We start from the raw sequence: 19,092 nt of genomic DNA, 5'->3' as shown, positions 1-19,092 counted from the left end.
AACAGAAAACTCAGATTGGACAGATAGTCTAGCTAGCTGTCTGGATTTACCCTGCAGAGATCTGAGGAGCAGTTAACCATAGTCCTCATAAATCCACCGGAGGTTAGAACACCAACACAAAGACAGAGGAAGGTGATGGACATCCGGCCGAAAATGAGGGACATCCTGCGGAATTTCCGGGCGGCACAGGAGCAATCCTGGAAATGAAACTTCGCCAATATAGACTAGTAGAACCCCAGCTGACTAACTCCTGCACATCAGTATCTGATTTAGCACACGTCATGCCCTTGTTTATGTGAATCAATTCCCCCTTACAGTATACGCTGGCTTGCATTTCACTCGTCATTTCCCTCTACTGCACTGTCAGTCATGTTGGAAGAGTTCCAACACAAATGAGCCAGAAGGGGTGAATGGACTGTAGAGTGGCATGCATCGAGGCCGAGAGCTGTGTTATCTTGTGTGTGTGTGTGTGTGTGTGAGAGAGAGAGAGAAAGAGAGAGAGAGAGAGAGAGAGAGAGAATTACCAAGTACAAACAGCTTTGAGAGGATGAAGTGTGTTATTTTTTTCCTGTTTCAGTTCTTCTTCAGCAGGATAAATGTTCTTTTTGGAGCAATCAGAGAGCTCATGATTTATTCACTGCGTCCTGAGGCCCATCTGACTCCTGTAGCAAACACAAATGGAGAAAGGGAAACACACACTTCAGTACACAATAGCTGTGTTGGAAACCATTCACTCACTCACTATTCCCTATATAGTGTTTATTAAATAGTGAATTACAGTACATAGGGAACGACCAAACCACATTTCAGACGCTCACTGAAAACATTGTTGTGTCAGTAGAAGCTCCGGTTGTTTGTGTGACGGATGCTGGCATGCCCAGCATCACGTAAACAAACTCAAACTAAAATACTTCTAATATGTCCCTGATGTCCCTAATATACGCCCTGGGTATACAGGAGTAAAATGTAGGGTACATCGTATGTACACTCAAATAATCTGTGCATTGTGGGTAGAAACCAAGCGCGACCGTGGTGATGGCAGATGTGCAGGATGTGTCAGTGTGTATTTGCATGGCTTTACACAGTATCTCGTTATCATGTTACGGCTCTGGCAAGCCTGACAGATGTGTACATGTATAAATAAGTGAAGTTTGTATATAACTAAAGTAGAAAAGTAGAAAAGGGAAGGAAGGAAATCCTTATTTGAATCATTTACTATAATCTTAAAAGATGTGTTTGCTGAGGGTTTTGTTTTTTCTTGGTTTTCTAGCTTGCACGGAAATGTACATGTTCTTATTCATCTTTTATTTTGATGTTCAAAATGAACTTAATCAAACGAATAATCAAACAAAGGAGCTGAGGGTGCCATCCAGCAGCACTGGGACTGGAGAAAAAAAAGAAATGAAATTAAAACTATTAGTGCAACCTTTTGTCTCCTCTCACAACCTTTCTCAGCAGCGAAAGCAGAGAAGCTGTCGTTGATTCAAAATGCACGATGTCACTCTCACTTTTTTCTCCTCCTATCAACTCCGTCTCTCTCCCCTTCGTCTCTGATATCTGGTGATGGATACAAGTATAAATAGATGTAACGGCTGTGGGCGAGAAACGAAAGGCGGTGAGAGAAAGGGGACAGAAGTGTGCGTCGCTGCGAGTGTCTATTTTTATTTCCAGTGGAAGCCTATAGGGTCAGGAGCTCTTTATTCAGGCTTTGTATTAATGTGATCTATCGCAGTTTCTTCACCTGTATTATATCTTCTCTGTGTTATTCTTCATCTTAACCACGAGTTATAGTTATAAGGTACCAAATTGCAACCTGTCAGGGGCGGGTCTAGAGGGGGTGCCCTGAAATAAGATTGCTCCCCCCCCCCAGTTGGGCTAGAGTAGAGCTGAAGATCTTTGCCCGAACCCGACGGGACCGGACGGGTCTTCATTTCTATCATGTTACACGGGCTCGGGCCGGGCTCGGGCTTGTGCTCCGAGTTGCGCAGTAAACGAGCGGTCAGGTGAAGCGTTTCGATTAGTGTGAAAATGGATGCTGAGGAGGTGAAACAGAGGCTGGCTTCTGGAGGGCTTATTTTATTTCTTTGTTCCAACTTCCAACTGGCCGACAGCCTCCGTTAGTCATGAATAAATGATGTTAAAAAATGTATAAATTACTCATTCTTGACGGAAGACAAAAGAGCTGTGTGCGTTTTTTCTTTCTCTCCCTTTTCCGTCGAGTGGTGCGTGTGCCCGCTCGCAGCGTGAAGTGCGTGTCCGCGCTATTTTCCGACATGCACTCTAATCACTGCTGATAGACGGCCTTTTGTACAGTCGGGCTGTAAACAGGTTCGGGCTTTTAAAAATCTGTCAATTAAAATGTACTGGTCGGGCTCGGGCCGAATTCTGTTGGGCTCGGGCCTTGTCGGGCCGAACTTTTAAGGCCCGATTACAGCTCTAGGCTAGAGTGCTGTCATTCTGACAAATTTGATTTCCATTGGATCAGAGTAATGTCACTTTGCTGCCTGTTCGGCCAATCGCTGCTTTTCCATTTGGTAAATGGATGTATACTTTAAACACATATTGTATGGCAACTGTGTACTTTGTTGAAGTTTTGAGGCCAGTTTAGAAGTAGAAACATATTGAACTCACTGTAGAGCACTTGTTGCTGTAGGAAGTTGTGTAATATCACTTTATTTCTGTTCTGTTTCCTGTTATCTGAAAACTGTGTACAGCAAGGTTTTCTTTGTTGAAGTTTGAGGCAATTTTATTGTAAGTGTATTGCACTTTATTTTTATACCGTTCTGTGAAAAAAATCTTCCCAGCCCTTGTCAAGAGCCTATAGAAAATGTGTATTGTATTTGGATACACAATTTGGATTGTGTCGTTCTATCCTACCCAATATATCCCCCTGCGCCACCCCACTAAAATAATTAAAAAATCCTGGAATCGCCCCTGGTACCTGTATACTTTTTTTTAATAATCTTTTTTATTGTGGTCACATATGATCCTTTTCACCAGAGATATTCAACAGCGGGTCCGTGACCCCTAAAGGGTCCTCAGAGTAAGTGCAGGGGGGGCCGTCAAATTATGTACAAAAAATAACCTTTTTCAAACATTTCACTATGAATATATGAAAACATTTCAATCCAACATATTAATAGCAAAGATAAATTGGCCTATTTGTGAAATGAAAACACTTAATTTACACATTGAAGATAAGCTTACTATAGGTAAGGTAGCCACTGTGGTAAGCTAAAGGATTCACTGTGCCTTCCACATGTATGTTTAAACTTAAAACCGTTCATTTTCATCCATCCGGCACAGTTTGACATGCAACTTTTTAAAGAGTATTTATTAAAAGGATAAACCTCTTAGGATGAATCACCTAATTTTGGAAGGAATATTTTTAATACAATAAATGGGTAGGGGGTCCTAAGGGGTCCTTCGCCTAAAAAAAATGTTGAAGGGCCCTGCTTTATACTGTGTGTGAATTCCCGCTACAGTATAACATCTGCACATATATGTTGTTCTGCTGCAGGCTGTACATCATGCAGCAGCATCTGTGGCCACCCGGCAGCAAACATTTTAATCCCTGCCAACAAAGCATGAAGGACTTCTCCTCGTTCCCCATTTTATTCTTTCGTCCTCCCTCCTGGCTATGGTCTCTCTCCCCCTCTCTCCTCCTATATATCTCTCACTCCCTCTATTTTCACCATCTGTCTCTCTCTCTCTCTCTCTCTCTCTCTCTCTCTCTCTCGCTCTCTCCCCCTGCCTGTGTCGCGCACTCTCCCTCCTTCGTACATTCTTTACTCTTTTATTCTCCCTCTCCTTCACATAGATTACTGTGTGGCAGCGCGGGGGTCTGGAGCATTGCCTACTCCAGCCATCTTAGGTGAATCAGTTGCCATGGCAATCAAACCCAAATAACCAACAATAGCATGTTAATTATGGTTATTACTGTATGAAGACTGTTCCAAGAAAATGAGTGATGGTACTTTTCTTTGGAGGGATTAAAGAAAGAGAATGTCAGGAGGTGAAGCAGTTTGGACAACATAATTCATAACAGAGCGTTGATTACAGAAGTATTGGGCCTTGCAAAGGCCCTCTGCTATTTTGGTGCAAATGGAGAGTCCACAAAGAAGCTTGCTGCCCTTGGCTCTGAGGGGGTGACAGGAAAATATGGCGTTAGCTGTGCGGAAAAATTAGCCACGCTTAAACCCCATTGTAACAGTCCCTGTACTTGTGTGATGTCATCTAAGTGAATTAACCTTTGGCTTAAACCTTAGAATAAACATGGTAATAGAAAAGAAAGACAAAAGCAAGCACTGCAATAGTGAAGAAACAAATCAAATCAACAATAAAAATCTGAAAGAGTATTATAAGAAAATATGTACAGTTTGTTTTTTTTTTTAAATGGAAGAGCTGTACAGTGAAATGTGTTGCTCATAGGGAAATATCACTCAACTCTGCCATTCCCGTAAAGTATTATGGAACGATTTAGCCTTTTTTAGCTAAGTGTTGGTTTTCCTGACGGAAAACTTGATTTCCCAGTCTACAAACTTCCTCAACTTCATTTCCAGCTGCAGCAGGCAGACGTTTACATCTCTGAAGAACACCCACTGTAAACTGCCGGGCACGAAATCACTGACAGACAAAGTGAGCACCTAGCTGGTGAACTTATTGTAGCGGAAAATAAGGGTGTCATGATTCTCCAAATCCAGGATTTGATTTGACTTTCAATTTTAAGGTCACAAATCGCTTACATTTTCAATAAAAAATTTTAAACTGTTAAACAACAAAAAGAAGAGCCTCTGGATGGTAAAAGGGTTCTTTACAACAGCAGTTTGAGTTTCCTAAGTTTACGAGGTGTACATGACTGCACCACAAGTTTACAAGGTGTACCTGAATGCACCATGAACCCACGTCGGAGCACACATTTTACCTTTGTTGTTTATCTCCATAACTCACTCACGGGGAAGGCAAAATGTTGCCACACGGATGGATTTCTGAGGAGCTATGAGCGAGGACGGAGTAGGGATCTCTGAGGATAGTCCTCTGAGCGAGGATGCAGTAGGGATCTCTGAGGAGGGTCCTCTGAGGAGCTATGAGCGAGGATGGCGGAGGGATGTCTGAAGAGCTATGAGTGAGGATACAGAGAGCAGCCTTCCTGGAAGCTGTGCAGCTGAAAGCCTTTGCTAACTTCGCCCATACAGCTGACGAATTCACGTGACGCTTCAGAGGAAAGGACGTCTCATCCCTCTGAAAACATATTTCCTCGTTTCCTCTTTCTTCACATGATTCCTTCAGGTCTCTCCGGTGCTTTATCGGTGGGACGGACTAAGGCGCAAGGACAGGCGGCAAGTGGAGGAGTCAAGGAGGCAATTTAGGAATTTGGGATGCACCCTGTGTCTTCTATCTGTGTTGTTGTTTTGAAAACAATAAATAATGGGAGAATCACAGATCCTGGTTTTGATTTCGATCATCGAGCTTTAAATTTTGATGATCGAAATCAAAACCAGGATCTGAAATCGAAATCGTGACTCCCGTAGCAGAACATCATCTAATATTAAAGACAACTTGCTCAGGAGTTTGCTGGATGCTGGATGTGTCAACAGATACACCTTTGCAAACACATTAGCCCAACTTCATAAGGTGATAATATATCAGATGTTGCATTTGCAGCTTGTTCCCTGCCTCCAAGTGGCCAAAAAGAAAAATTGAATGTATACAAATACTATAAAAATGTGGATTTTACCCTTTTTCTTTAATTCTGGAAAATTGATACTATTAGTTTAGACATGTATCGCTACTTTTAACATTCACCAAACATCGGAATAAGGTCATACTTTGCCATATATCTTTCCGCCTTTTCCTCGTGAGTCCATCTTGTTGTTTGAAAGACTGTTGTTTGATTATGGTACAAATGTTACATTAAGAAAGTCTCATTCTTTTTGTGTCTTCAATAATAAAGAAAATTCTCAACAGGTAAACAGCAACATTACAAATATATCTATCTATTCATTCTAGAGGATATTTTTTTTCTTCCTCCCAGCTACTAATGGACCTTACAGGGCTGCTAATGTACTATGGCTGCTTCCTGTGTGCTGTTCGATAGCCATCTCCGTGGGGCCGGCAGACGTCAGCACCCATCCTCAACTCATATTCCGGCTCTTAAGTCTTTTCAAAAGGCTTTCATAACATCCATGTTTATGACAGCGGATGTCCTACTCTGACAGTGAACGAGAAGGAAGCTGAGAGACGGGGGATGAGAGAAATAACAGGCGTTGGATCAACGAGATGAAGCTTTGCCGTTTCCAAACCGTCTGTTCCTCTCGCATCCAGCCATTACCAGCGTTAGCATCCACTTGTCAGCTTTCTGGCTAATTAGATCCAATGATGTCTCTGTGTGTGTGTGCATCTGCATGTGTGTTCATGCTGTTGCCATAGCAATTGTCTTCCTCTATTACCCCACTAACAGAACACTAGCAACTTGCCACCTTTTTCATACACCCACGCTAGGTTGGCTAATCTGGTGCTAGTTTTTTGCTCAACAGGATGTACAACTTTCCAGGTGCACTGTTAAAACTGGTCTAAAAACCTGATACACGTGCGCTGGAAACACATTTTAAGTGGTTTCACAGTGACTACGTTTTCATGCACATAATATTCCGTTTTTTTCCCTTATTCAGAAAAAGAGGATATTCCGACTAAGTTGTTTACATGGCTAATGAAAGAGAATATTCCACTAATATTACTGTTTACATGCAGACGTGCAAAACGAGATGTTTTCAAAGTTAACTAGCGGTGTTGGACTACCAACTTCTTGAAAAGGTCGTCGTAGCGATGTGTACTTTTACTTCAAGTTAAGAATGTTTTGTTTGAAGTATTGTACTTCGCTACATTTTAAAACACACCCGTTAATGAGTGGAAAAAAACAATCAAACCTGCGCAAGCATGTAGAGGTAACGTTAAGTAATACTTTTCCGTTGCATAGGTAGTTGAGAAGTTTTAATAGTTTAGTAAAAAGTCTTTGCTCAAATTAACCAAAAAGACATTGCTAATGTTGTTGGACACCAGCGAGAGACCCCCCCCCCCACCCCCACTGGGAAAAAAGTAACTAAGTAAGGAGCAACTTTTTACTTTTACTTGAGTGGATTTTTAAACCGGTAATAACACTTATATTAGGTACACAAAAACGTAGGCAGTTACTGAGGAATGAATGAGGAACGAATGGTTAGTTAATGAGTAGTCAGTGATTGACTGTGATCAAGCACTAAAGATTTTTTCACGATTCATTTAACAGTAACTACCAGTCCGTTTAGCAATAACTAATCATTAGTGCTTGAATCACAGTCAATCAGTAACTAATCATTAACTAACCATTCGTTCCTCATACATTCCTCATTCGTTCCTCAGTAACTACCTACATTTTTGAATACCTTATTGCAAAGTGTCAGCATTTTACTTGTACTTAGGCATGGGCCAGTTACCGGTTTCAAGGTATACCGCGGTTTGAAAAAGTCACGGTTTCAAAAGCACTAAAATGTTCCGTCATACCGTTCTTGGGGTATGAGCTGTTTTTGTATGAGTCGTCAAGGACAGAAAGTGCAGTTTAGAAATCCCTCTACCTGCCAGTGTGCAGTGTCTTCAAAAATCAAATACATTGTGTTGCATGGAAAAAAAGCTGTTTTTTAACCGGACATTTCAAAATAATACATTTTAAAGCTGTAATTGCAATACCTTATGTATCATACCGTCAGGATCTCATACCAGCCCATGCCTTCTTGTACTAAAGTTCAGCAAAGTAATAGCACTTTTACTTACCTAGAATATTTTTGTGCTCTTTCCACGTCTGAACTTTGAAGTTTTTGCTACAAAGTCAATCAGAGATATTATTTTGGCGAAGCACAGAAGATCTTTTCTGTCTTTGATGAGAGGTTGAGATGCAAATGTGGAATGAAGCAGTACAATGGTCAAAGCAGACGTTGTGTGTAGACTTTGACTATTTTCAGTGGGATAAAATGAAAGTGCTGTGTAGCTTGGGGAAGTGCAGCAGCCTGGGAGGGAGGGGCCTCATGGGAAGGTTTAAGCTGCTGTCAGTCAACGTCACTCTCTGCTATTTAGATTCCAATTACACCTGTCAGCTCGGTCTGAGCCCTCATCTGTCTCTCTCTTTCTCTGCTCTGTCTTGCTCTGTCTGCCTCTTGAAACCCTCACACACTCTACTTCTCTGTGTCCAACAAGACTACGTATGTGCACAGTCTTTTCCTTTCTTTATTCATCTGTAACCTCCCTCTGTGTCAGTCAGTATTACCATCTCCTGGATTCCCTACCCCACTCACTGCCGCATTCACTACTGTGATCCTCTTCCTTTTACATTAGCTTACACGGTGAGGATGCAGAAGTTTTGTTCCCCGACAGATTTCAAACAAGAAGGAGGTGAAGGAGAACAGCAAAGTGATATTGACACTGTGTGTTGCGAGGTGGTTACCATGCTGAAATGAGTAGTCGCGTTGCCATTGGTTATTTGCCCTAACTCACAGAAGAGCAGACATCTGGCTGATGCATGGAAGAAGGGATTAGAGTTGTGATGCTCCGCTTGAACCTGAGTGGGCTAGTTCAGACCAGAGGGGACATACTCTATTTTAACTGTGACTTTTGTTGTAATTTCATTTATATAAAATTTGTTGGGGAATATGCACTGAATCACAATATAGAGTGAAATGCAGCCTGTTCACATGAACCATGTGTTAAAAAAGTTAATCACTGTAATTTGTATGATTTCCACGTTTTTTTTGTTGCTGTATGGACCACATTGACTGCTGTTGTATGAGAACGTGGCTGGCCGCGTAGGGTGGAGGTCTGGGTGGATGTTTGGGCGTTAGCATACAGGACGTTCAAGCCAGAGAGCGGAGTTAGCTTCCCGGGGGAAACAAAAGAGTTTCATCAGGAAATGTGTGTTCCTTGGGAGTGTTTTAATCCAAACCTTGATCTCTTTCCTCAGGTTAACTAGTCGTTTTGGTGCCTAAATTTAACTTTCGTCGCAGCATAACGCTCACTTTTTATTGCCTAAACTTAACTGTAATCTTGGCCAACGACGAGCAGCTTGCAGTGCTTTTGTAGCCGGCTCACAGTCAGCTTTTCTCGGGTTAACTGAACCACCAAATACCGCTGACCTGACGAAGCACCATGCGGAGCACCATGGGAGCACTGTAGCAGGCGCCGCAGAGCTCTGTTGCAGCTAAAAACATCTACTAACTGCGCTGATACGACTGAGCTGTGACGGAGGTCTGTAGCCGGCGTCACAAAGCTCTATAGCGGCTTAAACAGCTAGCCACTGCTGCTCGCCGTCATGGAGCTCTGTAGCCGGTGTCAGGGCGGTCTCCTAAATTTCGTAGGATATCGTACGTTTTAGTGTGTATAACTTTTTGTACAACATCATACAAACGCGTTCATGAGAATGTGTTGCTAAATGATGTGCAGCTATAATGCAAACAATCCTGTATTATTATCCAATATCAAGGCACTGTCTTGTGTAGTGGCTTGTTTTTATACCTTTATGATGTTATTTAATATCAAGCTCACGCATTGGATATGTGTGGATATATATAAGTATATTTATGATCGCAGCTTCCATTGTCAGTTTACTGACTTCTGTACGTGTATGATTCTCCTGTGGCTGTTGTTCAGCTAAAATTACATAGTCTATCTTATCAACTTAAAGAGTAACTTCCGGTTTTTTTCAAACTGGACCCTATGTGACTGTTGGGAACAACAATCTCTGACATTGGTCCAGTATTAAGCAAGATTGCTGCAGTCGGCAGCGGCGAAACAAGCTACAATGTAAGTTAATAGAGCAATTGTGCAGCTTGTACGTACGTTCACAAAAGTGCTTGTTTTGCCGCTGACAGGCTCAGATTATTATTCTAAGTGTCTGACAACATTATGAAAAGGATTTCTGAGGTGGTTGACCTTTCTATTAAAGAGTAAGATCCTTGGATACTAGTGCTGTCAAACGATTAAAATATTTAAACGCGATTAATCGCATTAATGTCGTAGTTAACTCGCAATTAATCACAATTAATCGCACATTTTTCTCTATTCTATTTTCTCTACGGGAAATGGGTATTTTACAATAACTTTGAATGCACCACGAGGCTGGCGAGGCGAGGCTGAGTCTGTGTTGTTTTTCAGACAACGGCAGCTACAGTCTGGTGTTACAATCCTCTCCAGTGAAATACAGACACACCGTTTAGCTGTCAGCATTTTAACCGTGTTTACTCCAGCTGCTAGCTAACGGTAGGCTAACATTACCTGCTGTTAAGTGTAGTGTTGACTAGCGTCCCATCCGGCGATGTTTCAGTTCCCTCTAACGTCCGTTTTTGGAACATCAGAATCGCAGGCATTTTAAGTGGCACCTAAATAAGGCACCGAAATCCGCGTTGCTATTCAGTCCGGTAGATAACAGTCGTTAAGGCACCGGTGCCGTATTAGCACCGGGTCTCGCCCCCCCCCCAAAATAAAAACTCTTCGGATCTACACGATTCACGTGGATGAAATTTTCCGATTCAAAACGGAGATTTCCGCCGAAAAGCGACTAGTTTGCAGGTATGTACTACTCTTTGGCCGGCTCGCAAGCCCAAACAAGTGTGTCTGTTGTTTTGTTTCCGGTCTAGCTAGATCCGGTGTGGTGTTGTAGTTTTTCTAACGTTACTAGTTGTTGCAACAGCATGTGAAAAAAACTACAAAGTTTGCTAGGCCAAAAAGAATGTTAATTTTGCGCAAAAAAAATTGACGGCATTAAAATGGGTTTGCATTAATGCCGTTAATAACACATTTAACTGACAGCACTAGTATCTACATAAGAGTGACATGATACTGTCATGAACATGTCAAACATTATAAACAAGTCATAAATGTTTATGACAATGCTTCTTTTGTGTCATTCGGTTTTTCTCATGACAAGTTAAGGTTAGTTTTAAGTTAGTAAGTTAGAGTTAAGGTTCATGTGTCATGACTGCGTCATGACAGTGTCATGTCACTCTTATGTAGATACCTTCAAGTAAAGTGATACCCATCCTTTTTTTAAACAAAAAAAACAAAATTGCATTCAAAGATTGTTGTTCCCATCAGTCACTTACACACAAAAACATAGGAAAATAGGGCCCAGGTTGAAGCATCAGGGATTGGCTCAAGGCGGGCTGTGGCTCAGGTGGTAGAGTGGTCGCCTACCAACGGGAAGGTTGGTGGTTTGATTCCTGGCCCTGCAGTCCCATGTAGAAGTGTCGTTGGGCAGAACCGTTGCTCCCGATTCTGCACCATCGTTGTGTGGATGTGTGTGAATGTTTATCTGATGAGCAAGTGGCACCTGTACGGCAGCCTCGGCCACCAGTGTGTGAATGTGTGTGAATGGTGAATGGTTCCTGTTATATGTTAAAGTGCTTTGAGTAGTCGTTAAGACTAGAAAAGAGCTATATAAATACAGTCCATTTGGGGCCGGCCTCTAGCTCACCCTGTAAGAGCGTGCCGTGCGCCCCATGTAGGCTGAGTCCTTGGCAGCGGTCCAGGTTCAAATCCCCCCTCTTTCTCTCCCCCTTTCCTGTCTATCCACTGTCACTATCGAATAAAGGGAAAAGCCCCCAAAAATTATCTTAAAAGAAATAAAATAAAATACAGGCCATTTACATTTACAAAAGTCCGTTAAACTCGGTTAACGTAAAAACAATTGAAGTAGACTTCTAGTTTCACATGGGAGACAAACCCCGGTCTCCTGAATGAAAGTCCTGTCTGAAAGTTAGTTTGACCCATCCACCACCCCAACCTTCCTCCTTACACAAAGTTTTGGCGCTCTTATACTTTGTCCCCTCACTTCCTTGTTTGCTCGCATGGTAATTACAACAGCCACGAGAGGTTGCAACCTAACAACAAATGTAAATATGAGTGGTCATGAGTTGCTTGCACAATCGACCTTTAGGATCGTTTTATGGGTGAGGAAGGGTTGCATAGTGAATATATGAATAATCATACCATGGTTCCAAATCAGTTCCATACCATTTTACTGTTGGACAGAACAACTGAAACTATGACTTGTAAAAATGACGGTACACTTTGGCGTTTTTATAATAGCCGTATGAAGCATACATCTTAAAAAAAGGGCTAAATTATCGTAGCAATATGAAAATGATTGTACACCTGGCAACACAAGATAGAAAAACTGAGATCAAAGTGCTTCTTTTCTGCCCCTTAGCAGGTAAATGCAGACCTGCATTTCTTTGGAAAACCTTTCACTCTGGGTGTAATTTTGTACATTAGCCACTTTTCTCCAGGTGTTTGATCATTGTAACTGCTCATGTTACTGTGTAATGTGACTTGTCATTTATATATAAATCTGAGTAAGCGCATACCCCAGTGTATACACAACTTCTATATATTATTAAACAGAAATAGTGTTAACGCTTAGCTATTTGTTGGATCACAGTAAAAGTCTCGCTGTCTCAAAATATATCAGAAAATCAGTTCATGTAGAGCCAGGGATGAGTCTGGCAGGCAGGAAAATGTATGGCAGATTTTGGTATCTGGCTTCATGAATGTAAACATGACTAGTAGGAAAGATAGATGGCAGGGTTTTTCCTGGCTCAGAATGGGCCTTTGGGGAGGACTACACGCGGCAGTAAAGGCAATGAGTCTGTGTTACCTATTTATTTCTTTATTCGTATCCCCCTTAGCAGCTAACAATGTAGCAGATACTCTTCCTGGGGTCTACAACAGACAGATCTATGCATTTTCCTGTTATTTCATGACAATTTCATAAAAAAATGTATGTTATGATCGAGTAAATAAAACCCCAGTTAACAAAACTGGTTTAAAAAATAAAATGTATAGTTAAATAAATTACCAGGAGAGTCCGGTACAGCCCAACTATGGAGATATAACTGAGATTAGCTCTCATATTCAAGGTTATGTTCTGCTTGTTCAACGGTTGTTTGGTAAATTGCTCTTAAACGCATTTAAAAAGGATCTGAATTGCTATTTTTATTCTCAATTCTTGTCATTTTGGTGGTGGTGATTTTCCTTTGGGGGTGGCTAAAACCTCTTTTGGGCGGGCGCCAAAAATTTCTCTATGCAGGAAAAACCCTGGATGGACAAACTAATGGATGGATGGGAGGCCGGAGGTAGCAGGATGGGTAGCTGGGTGGATGAATAGATGGATGGGTGGAAGGATGGATGGATGGATGGATGGATGGATTGATGCAGAGAAGCTACAGAGTTTGCCCTGGGGAAGAAAAGGTATTAATCATCACTGGTGACAGCTTCTGAGTGACTACATCCTGCCCCCCCCCCCTGCTCCTCAGACCTTCTGGGTTGGGAAAAGGCAAGAGGGTCTCTATTACAATGATTGAGGCACTAAGTGGGGGCTTTGGACTCTCCCCCTGGGATTTAGGAGGTCCTCAGTGGCCATGAATATCATTTTTTTCTTCCTTTTTTATTTTGGCCCTTTAACTCCCCATTAAATCTCTTTCACCTCATCAGCCCTGTGAGGTCAGTGCTTTGCGTGTGTGAAACATGGACGGCCTCGCCGCAGCCACCGCCCTGCCTAGCAAAGCCAAATGGCACCAAACCGCCTGGCCTTCCTGACTGGAAGATGCTGTTGGAAAAAAAAAGCAGCAGCGAGGTCATCGCAGGGTGGGACGCTATTCGGAGCCTCACAAAAGGCCTCGCTCGCACACGTATGTAAAAAAAAAATGGCCCCGCGAGCAAGGATGAAAGGACAGTGGCGTCCAAGTCCCGATGCCTGTGAACGCCGTTGGGTGCAAATGCTGCTCCATCTGCGGGTAATAATGGTTAACGCGTTGGAGGCATCTCCGCCGCAGCTTCTGCCACTCCATAAATCACTCACATCTGGTCCACTGATCTCCCACTGCTGCATGCATGCTGGTGGCAGGGAAACACACACACACACACACGCAGAGAAAACACAGAGAAAACACAGAGAAAACACAGAGTCAATACACTCTATAGTTCACCAAGTCACAGATGTACTCATTTATCACTGCTCAGGTTGACTTGTATCTGAATGTGTTGTGTGTGTATGTGAGTTTGTGCGCGTGTGTGTGTAGCCTTTATGCTTAAACATCTGTGAATACATTATTCGGATATGCATATGTAATGCTTTCTGAACCTATAAGTAAATGAATTCATCTGGATTGTTTAAGTAATATAGTAATAGTCCTATTTGTTTCCACTGAGTTTAACTCCCCCATTGTTTGATTGTTGTCCGTACATTCATGGTTACTGTGTAAACAGGGACTGCTAGCAACTCATTTACCTTGACTTTTCTATAAAAACGCAGGCTGAACAGAACTATGAGATTGTAGATAGTTTGAAGTTGCTGTGCAGTCAGTGTATGATAAAGCTTTACTGACATTGCACGTTTTTTTTTTTTACCTCATGATTTGATTTTGAAGCCTTGCTCTTTGAAAGTTGTGTACGACAGCAGAGTGACCTTTTTCAGATTTGTGTCAATAGCTTTCTTATTTCTTGTTGCACTTCAAACCAACTTTGTTTTATCTGAGCTTCCTCTCATTGTATATATATGTATATATATGTACAACATCCAATTATTATTAGTTTTAAATCATGATGTATGGTGCAATGGGCTTTTGCACATTAAGGGACTGTTTGTTATTTATTTCAGGGGCCACCGGAGGAGTTTTGGGACCTTTAGTCAAAATAGACCTGACCCTCCCTTCACCAGCAATACATTTTGGTTGACCCTCCAAAATTATATGGAAAAAAGTGATGACCCTCCCCAACAATTTATTAATACATTCTGTACTGATTTGCGCTTGGCAAAGACATAGTCATTGTTTTTTTACAGCCATGACATATGTGACTCTGCTTTCTCATCTTACACATCCCACTCCTCTGTTATGGTGTGGTGACCATTTCAGTAGATTTACTCACTAACATTGTTGTGGAAACACAATAAGCATGGAAACTAAATGCACACTTCCTGCATTACTGCATTACTTCAAATACTAAGTTACTCCTCTAGTAAACCAGTATTCATATGAAATAAAACAATAAAATATTGAGACCATTCAGCAAAGTACTCTGGGAAATAACAAATTCAACACTGGTTGCTATGGACTCGTCACTAGGCTTCCTCAGTCATTGTATATTTTATCATAGGTAAAGCTGCCAAAGCTGAACATTATCCAAAACTCCATTCATTCTTCTTAAATCCATTTCTCAGAGAAGCGTCAATTTGGGAGCTTACATGCTACCACTCCTTCCTTCGTCGTTTATATATATATATATATATATATATATATATATATATATATATATATATATATATATATATAAATAATATCACCGGGACCGAAAGGATTTTGAGTCAGGTATAGCTGCAGCCCGGAGACCTCCCGTCTCATGACACTCCCGGCTGGTGAACTCTGCGACCGTTGACTTTTCAAAATAAAAGCTAGCGTCTGGTATGTATTCATACGGTGTTTTGGATGTTTTTGAACTAAACAATACGGCAATCATGCTAATGAATACAATTATTTTTTTCATCAGATGTCTTAGTTACAACACGATGGAGCTAGCAAAGCAGTTTTGTGTTTATATGTGCGAGCGGGATTTATTCAGTTTGGGTAATCCCACGGTCTCTAAAGCTACAGCTCAAATTGTCTGGCTGACTAAACAGGGAGGGACCATCTGCTAGAGATAGGGGCCGAGACTGAGAGAGCTACACGGAGCTACATGGATAAATATGCACCAAACAAGCCACTTTGAAATTTTGCTGTTCTCATGAATACAAAAGTTGGGTGACCCTCCACCCTAGACTAAAAAAATGGATGACCCTCCCATCAACAAATAATAAAAAGACACATGACTCTCCCCTATTTTGTCCGGTGGTCCATTCCCTAAATACCGAACGATCCCTAAGGGGCCATATTAACATTGCATGCAAAATGTCCATAGTAATAATAATCAATAATCTTTTTTTCTCATTATAGACAACTCAAACTAACTTTGATTTCATCTGGGCGTATTTCCATTATATAAATAACCTTTAGGGCCCTATTTTAATGATCTAAGCGCACGGCATGAAGCGCCTGGTGCAGGTGTGTTTAGGGCGTGTCCGAATCCACTTTTGCAAAAAAAAAAGGGTCTGTGCGCCAGGCGCATGGTTCAAAAGGCTTGTGCTTAGCGTCTTAATTAATTCATAGGTGTGTTTTTGGCGTAAAATGCAATAAACCAATCTCCCATTCCCTTTAAAAGCCAGGCACGTTTGTACATTGGCACGTTGCTATTATGATGGATGATTTGCACCATAATATTTTTATTTGTAATCTTTTGCATGATTGTGTGCTGCTGCGCTTCCCTGTGTGTGTAACAAGCATAGTGTGTGTGCGCTGTTCATGAGTCTAGGCACATTTTTTTCCACTCTTCACACAGCTTTCTTTAAATATTTATTTTATTTTATTTATTTATTTTTTTCTGTTTTGTAAGTGAGTTTCACAAACAGTCCATTATTTATTATTTGGAGTATAAGTGGCAGTATGATTACACAGAAAACCACAATGTAAATCCCAATACAGATATATTTGAGAGATACACAGATGCTGATAGTAGAATTGCATTACCCCGCTGTTAGATATGGTGCATGCATTGTAATCTTTGTATGTATATATGGTCTATCTAAATTCACTCTCCGTTATTGTTTGCATCAGTCACAATAGATTCCCATCCGCTGTGCTCCTTTAATATTAACAGAATGTGACGTATCATCCAGGTTGCTAACTATTCTGCAGCCAAACTGGCACTTTTAATTGGCTGTTTACCTTGGTGACTTCTTCATTCCCTCCCTTTGTGACTTGTGCTACATGAGTAAAAAGCTAATTAAGTGAAAGTGATGTATTGTTGGTACAGCCTGCTCACAGTAGAGGCTAAAAATGCTTTAACAAGATCCGCTCCTTTAACTTGCTGCTCACATGACTTCAATCCTATTATTAAGGCGTGTTATACTATATGTGTGTGTTGCACTGAACCATGGTTTTAGAGTTGTAAACAGGTGTTCAGCTCTACATGTCATCGTAGAATCTTAAAAACGGCTTCGTAAGTAAATGAAGCCGCTGTGTCACTCTCGTCACATGCAAATGGAAAAACGCTGTTTTTCCTCCTGCTTGATGTCCGCAGGTGATTTGTGGCAAACTGTGTGACAAGCAAATTGGAAAGCACTTCCTTTTCCCGTATATTTCAGTTAGCCAGGCCATTAGTAGAGCAGCATGAAAAATGGAGTTTTCATGACAGGAGCAATTTGGCCATTGCTGCGGCCGGCTCATTAGAAACAATATTCCCCGCTTCGTCTCACACCCTCCAGGTGATGCTCTGTAATAGATGTTTATTCATCACCCCCCACCCCCCGCCAAATTAGCTCCTTCGATCAATAGTACATCTTTATTTCACCTGCCTCACCTTCTCATCACACTGCCATTTTTTTTCCTCACATTTAGGTCCAAGACATTGTTTAACCATTAATATAATTGTAATTTGAACGCCAATAAAAGGGTGAAAACAAGTCTGGAGTCCTTGTTAGGGATGGCTTAATCAATAGCAGCCTGCAGAGACAATAGACACATTATTTGGAGCGCTCTGTCATAGCCTGCAATCAAAGTGTTCAAAGTGATGAACACAATAATCACCGCCATGTGACGGCTAAGTGGGGCATTCCTGGCCCCCTGACAGCCGCCCACCTGCCTTGATTGATGATTTTGTTTTTAAAAAGTGAAAATAGTTAAAAGTTTTTACTGAAGGATGGGGCTACTCTCTCCCCACCCCCAAAAAAAAAGTCACATTCCACTGGGAATAAAGGACGGCATTGTGGAGACTAATCCACTTCAGTAAAAGGACTGCTGTTGTGTGGTGTGTTTGTGTGTAGGAGAGTACATCAAGTGGGTTATCATTTTGGTGTATCTGTGGCTGTGTGTGTTCATTTGTGGGTGCACACACGTTTATGTGCTTCTTTGTGATGCCATTATAAGTCGTGCAAAGTGTGTTTCTAGTGTTTGTCTACATGACTGCACTTATTTCAAGGTACTCTGCAGAGAACATAGTTCAGTTTGCATTCAGTGTTTCTACCAAAAATGCACTGAATGCATTTCTTTCCCCATAAAACAGTTTGAAACCTGCATGGATTACATCCACGTTTACTTGGGCTAGCAGTCTTCTTCCCTGCCCTCTGCTGGCACATTGCTATGTTTTGCATCCACATCACCTAGTGCAGTGGTCTTCACTACTTTTTTTCATGAGAGCCACACTGATAGGACTAATAGGAGAGCTACTTTTACCGCAAAGTATCAGAAGTTACATCCAGTCATAAATAGCATGTCTCCTTATTAATCTGTCATCCCTGAACAATGTACAATATGCAATTTTTTGTACATTGGCCCATCATGTATTTAACCATCCAAGAGCACATTTGGCGTTAACAGCTGAACAGACCACCCAAACGTCTATAACACAAACAGTCAGTGTTACAGAGCAAGTTTAAATATCTTTTCTAGTCTATATTTCCATCTTGTAATGCCACTGTTTTGGGTACTTTTTAAATATAAATGTAATAGAGCAGACTTAGGGTTGTGTTATAGCACTGCTTGTTTTTAATGTTTTCATGAAATATCTGTATTGACTGCATGATCATATCACCGTATTATCTACTGCCATTCGAGCCACAAAATAAAGCTTGATGAGCCGCAAGGAGGCTCGCGAGCCGCGCAATGAGTAACTCTGATCTACCTTTTAACAAAAAGGTGTAAAATAATTAGTGTATTTGTATTAATGGGATATATCCTGCTCCCATTATTACTCACTAGCCCATCAGATGTGTATTTATTCACTGCTGAAAATGGCTTTTGCTAAAAACCAGAGCCCAGCTGTTTGCATGACATGAGTTAACCTTTATTTATGAAACTATTCTAAACTAATATCTATCCATCAATTATCAATACCCACCAAGCACGTGCAGGGCTCCAGAGGGCTGGAGCCCAGCTCCTATTGGCCGAGAGGCAGAGGGGTCACCAGTCTGTTACAAGCAATTTT

At 41.4% G+C, this 19,092-nt stretch overlaps 1 long non-coding RNA gene across 1 annotated transcript; it reads right to left on the bottom strand.

Moving 5' to 3' along the window:
* Window positions 1-5,144: 5,144 nt before the first annotated feature.
* LOC116043199 lies at window positions 5,145-13,398 on the bottom strand. The gene is made up of 3 exons (XR_004103421.2): window positions 13,388-13,398; window positions 9,731-9,736; window positions 5,145-5,283 (listed from the first exon to the last, which is right to left on the bottom strand). It is a non-coding gene; the product is annotated as an uncharacterized LOC116043199 (long non-coding RNA).
* Window positions 13,399-19,092: the final 5,694 nt, after the last annotated feature.

The sequence above is a fragment of the Sander lucioperca genome, chromosome 8, assembly GCF_008315115.2.
Source record: "Sander lucioperca isolate FBNREF2018 chromosome 8, SLUC_FBN_1.2, whole genome shotgun sequence".
NCBI classification, from domain to species: domain Eukaryota; kingdom Metazoa; phylum Chordata; class Actinopteri; order Perciformes; family Percidae; genus Sander; species Sander lucioperca.
This window is presented reverse-complemented; position numbering and strand designations above follow the sequence as displayed.